The sequence below is a fragment of the Neomonachus schauinslandi genome, chromosome 10 (assembly GCF_002201575.2).
Source record: "Neomonachus schauinslandi chromosome 10, ASM220157v2, whole genome shotgun sequence".
NCBI lineage: Eukaryota > Metazoa > Chordata > Mammalia > Carnivora > Phocidae > Neomonachus > Neomonachus schauinslandi.
The window spans coordinates 122,304,425-122,309,164 of NC_058412.1; positions in this window are offsets into that span (position 1 = coordinate 122,304,425).

The window sequence follows — 4,740 nt, forward strand, 5'->3', positions numbered from 1 at the left end:
GGTGGTGATGGTGGTGGAGGAGGAGGTGGTGGTGGTGGTGGTGGAGGAGGAGGTGGTGAGTGGAGGTGATGGTGGTGGAGGAGGAGGAAAAAGAGGAAGATGAGGTTTATGACATCAAGACGGAGTGTGGTACATACATATCATATTTGCCTGCACACAGATGCGTGTGATTCAAAGTCCTACACTTTCCAGAAACAGTTCCCTGGAAACCTGAAACCCCAGGTCGGGGGGAGGAGGAAAAGGGCTGGGCAAACCCTCAAAGGGGGAAAATGTCCTTTTTTGGTAACACCAGCTGGATGGCACTTGCTTGTTTCCTGGCCTGGGAAGCTTGTTGCAGGACTCTTCCTAAGGCCGGAGCAGCAGCCTGCACACAGAGCCCCAGAAGAATTGGGGGGGTCAACTGTGGCCCCCCCAGCCCAGAGCAGCCAGAACAGGGGTGAAGCAAGGGGAGGCCACACAGCCCAAGGCAATGAGGGCTGCTGTGTTCAAAGGAAGCCCACTCCCCTTCCTTGTGTCCGTCAGTCTGGCCGATGGAACCCCTTACCAGCGCTCCCCCAAGTCTCTGGTCTCACAAATGGCTCCCAGCCTTGGAGCCAGGCACCCCAGTGTCCTCCTGCACCCTCCTCCTGGTCTCCTTGCCGCAGCCAAGGCCATGACTCACCAGGTCCCTTCTCCTACTCCTGCTATAGCTCCAGCATCTGCAGCCTCTCCCTCCTTCCGTCACTGCTCCTCCAAGCCCCCGACAGGCTCCCTACAACTGATTGCAGTAGGCGGGGGCTGGCTTTGTCTAGGTGTCCAGCGGCCTCAACTCTTGCTTAAAATCTTTGCAAGGCTTCCTACCACGCTCAAAATCAAGCCCAGGGCACTTAACACAGCCTTCCAGGCTCTCCGGATCCTCGGGCTGGGGCGTCCAGGGCGCAGCCTGGGGCAGCTCACACGGTGAGGGTGGGGGGCCCCCCCCGCTGTTGCCCAGAGGCTCTCCTAGGCCAGGGCCACTCACAGTGTGGCCCATCACCCTCCTGGCCCCTTCATCACCCGGGAGCTAGTCGGAAATGCAGGTTCTCAGGCTCCAGTCCAGACCGGAGTCAGACCCTGGGGGAGGAGCCCAGGAATCTGTGTGTTATAAGCCCTCCCGAGCCGCCCACCCTCCTGGCAGTTTGAGAAGCTTGTGCTAGCAGACAGAGAAACCAGCTCTATGTTGGGCAGCTCCCAGCCTGCCCAGCTCCCGGAGGAGCTTCGAGTGTTTCTCCTCAAGCACCAGGATCCCTCTCTGAGTTCAGGTCCTGCTAGGGAAATGCTCCCTGTGTCCTGGCTGAGGCCGCTGGGGGAGGGTCTCCGAGGATGGCTCTGACCCTCAGGAAAGGAAAGCAGCAGAAACTGGGGCAGTGGGAGGGGCAAGGAGCAGTCACTCTTCTTGATTTCATTCGGATTATCTTTGTCAGCAGGGTTAAAAATAAGGCTGGTGGTTCTGGGCTAGGGGCAGGGTGATAACTGGACAGAACCACTTCTGAGAGCATCCCCCTACCCCAGCCTCTTTCCCCCACCGCCAGGCCCCTAACTGCTGCTTCCAGTGGGGCGAGGGTGGCGTGCTGCCCGGCCCCCTCCACCACACATTGATGGCTTCACGGGCCAAAGGGGATGCCCGCAGGACTTACCCCTGACTCCATGTCTTCACTCGGGCTGTTCCCCCACCTGGAACACTCCTTCCCCTCCGTCCACCCTCCCAGTCTTAAAGGGCCAGCTCAAGACCCACTTCTACATATTGATTCATTCATTTAACAACTTTCTGGAGAGCCTACTGTGTGCTAGGCACTGTTCTGAGTACTGTGGGTACCAGAGCAAACCAAGCATCCAAAAGCCCCTTGCAGAGCTCGCGTTCTAGTGCAGGGGTGGAAACTGCAGCAGCAGGAGGCCAAATCTCGCCCACTGTTCCCTGCTCTATCACGTGAGCTAAGCCTGGGTTATATATTTTTGAATGGTTGAATGAAAAAAAAAACAAGAGTAATATCTTCTGACACATGAAAATTACATGAAATTCAGAGTTCAGTGTCCATATAAATAAAGTTTTATTGGAACCCAGCCACACCCATTTGTTGACACACTGTCTAGAGTAAGTAGTTGCCACATAGACTGTGTGACCTGCAAGGCCAAAAATATTTACCATCTGGTCTTTTACAGAAACAGTTTGCTGACCCCTGTTTTTTTCTTTTTTTAGATTTTATTTGTTCATTTGAGACACAGAGATACAGAGAGAGAGAGAAAGCATGAGCAGGGAGAGAGGCAGAGGGAGAAGCAGGCTCCTCGCTGAGGTGGGAGCCTGATGTGGGGCTTGATCCCAGGACCCTGGGATCATGACCTGAGCTGAAGGCAGATGCTTAACCATCTGAGCCACCCAGGCGCCCCTGCTGACCCCCGTTTTAATGCATTCACTCAATAACTGTCTCTTCTACTACTACTATTAAAACAATATTAATCTGTTATTTGTTGAGTTCTTTGTGCCCAGCTCTGTGTCACCTTAACACAAATGACCTCAGAGAAGTGGAGTCCCTTTTTCAAGGTCACACAGCTAGAAAAGTGAATCGGCCCAAGCTCTTACCCATTACACCAAGCTGTCACCCTCCTCCCACTGACTCTGGGCCAAGTCCTCCATGTGCTGGGACCAGGGATGGCGATGATTAGGACCCAGCAGCCACCCGAGGAACTCAAAGCCTAACGCAGCCCTGCCAAGTCAACCACAGGACATCCCTGAAAACCAGTGATGAACAGCGGCACAGAGCAAAGCCTCAAAACTGCTTGGTAGAGCATCTAAGAGGGGGAAACTCCAGTTGGGTAGCTTGGGTGTGGGGTCCTAGCTCTGCCCCTTACACCCTTCGGCAAGTCTGAGCTCCCTGAACCCCGATCTCCTCATCTGTAACATGAGGGTAATAACAGCACCTACCGGAGAAATGATGTAATGAATGACCAGTCATCTGGCCCTTGGAGCAGGGGCCAGGACACAGGAAGTGCATATAGTGCTTGTTAATAAAATAAATAAGCACACTTTTTTGGAGAAGACTAAAAGTCCTGGATGGACTACATGCCACTGATTTGTTAAATAAAAATTAAAATGATTTTTTCATTTTTAAAAGGAAAACAAAAATCTTCAGAACAAGAAAGCCATGCTGTGTGTGGAGGACAGAGGCGGATAATGAGAGTCCCCAGCTCCAACTTCTGCTAGCCTCTCTGGAGACCGCAGAGATGGCTGACAGGGACAATGCTGCCAAATGTCTTCCTGCGGTGGGGGATGCTTCAGATGCCACTGCCCTGCCCTCTCCCAAAATAGCCCCTCGCCCACAGCTCTGGCTGGCCATGGCCATTTCCTCCAGAACAATCATGGTCAGAGTAATCACGAGCAGGAACCACAGCTGGGGTGTTCAGACTGCCCCCCCCAGAGAGCTCCCTGGAAGAAAGCTCCCCACCCCCCAAGCATGTAGGCAAGGGCACAGTCAGGGAGTCCTGACTGATGGGGGAGCCTCCTCCTGACCCCACCGCCCCCCCCCCCAGGACTTCATTTGGCAAACTGGGCTAAGCGCCTGCTGGGAAGCCCCTCCCCAGAGGGGTTAAGGGCAGACACTCAAGTCCAAATAAGAGTCCCACCACATTCGACGTTATCTGACATCTCCTCCCTGGTCTCAGTTTCCTCAACTGTGAAATGGGGATAATAATACTTCACTATGCTACTGAGAGTCTGAAATGAGCATTTAACAAATATTAGCTTTCATTATCATGGTTTTTGTTACTATTATAACAATGCTGACCAGCAATTCCCTTCGGAATTCTATGGACTGCCCACAAATTGGGATATAAATATGCGTTCTTGTAGAAGGACATGTCATCCGAACCCTGTCTCAAGGTCCACCCATGTGGTAGCACGTGTCCGTCCTTCATTCCTCCCTACTGCCAGACATATTCCACCATGTGCAAAAACCAGACTGAGCTCACCTGTGCCTCAGCTGGGGGACGTTTGGGTTGTTCCCACCGCTTGGTTGCTATGGACATTTGTGCACAAGTTTTTGTGTGGTTGTATGTTTTCATTTCTCTTGGGTGCACACCTAAGAGTAGAATTTCTGGGTCATATGGTAACTCCATGTCCCAGGTGAGGAACTGCCAGGCTGGGTCCAAAGTTCCTGCACCATTTGACATCCCCCCTATAACATATGAAGGCTCCTGTTTCCCCATTAGACCCATCTTTTAAATTTTATTCATACTAGTGGTTTGTGAGGTGCCATCCCAATATGGTTTTGATTTGCACTTCTCAGATGGCTAATGATGTTGAGCATCGATTCATGGGCTTCATGGCCATCTGTATATCTTTTGAGGAGAAATGTCTATTTGGATCCTTTGTCTTTTTTAAATTGGGTTTTTGTATTTTTATTATTGAGTTTTTCCATCTGTAAAATGGGGACACGAATAGCCCTGCCCTCACTGGGTGGTTGGGATTATAGAGTGAATTACTATAGTAAAGCATTTGGAACAGGGATAGCATATAGCAGGCTCTATGCAAGAGTTTGAAAATTTTCGATAAAATGGTTTTGTTCTAGTTGGGGGGGGGGGGCTGTGCCACATCCTCAGGCCCTAGAGAACCTCCCCACCTTGGAAACCCAGCCTGAAATCCCCAGGCCATGGAGGTGACCTCTTCCAGATCACATTTTATAGCGACCTTTCTCCCCTTCTTAAAGGGGAGCCTCCAGGCCTGCTGGA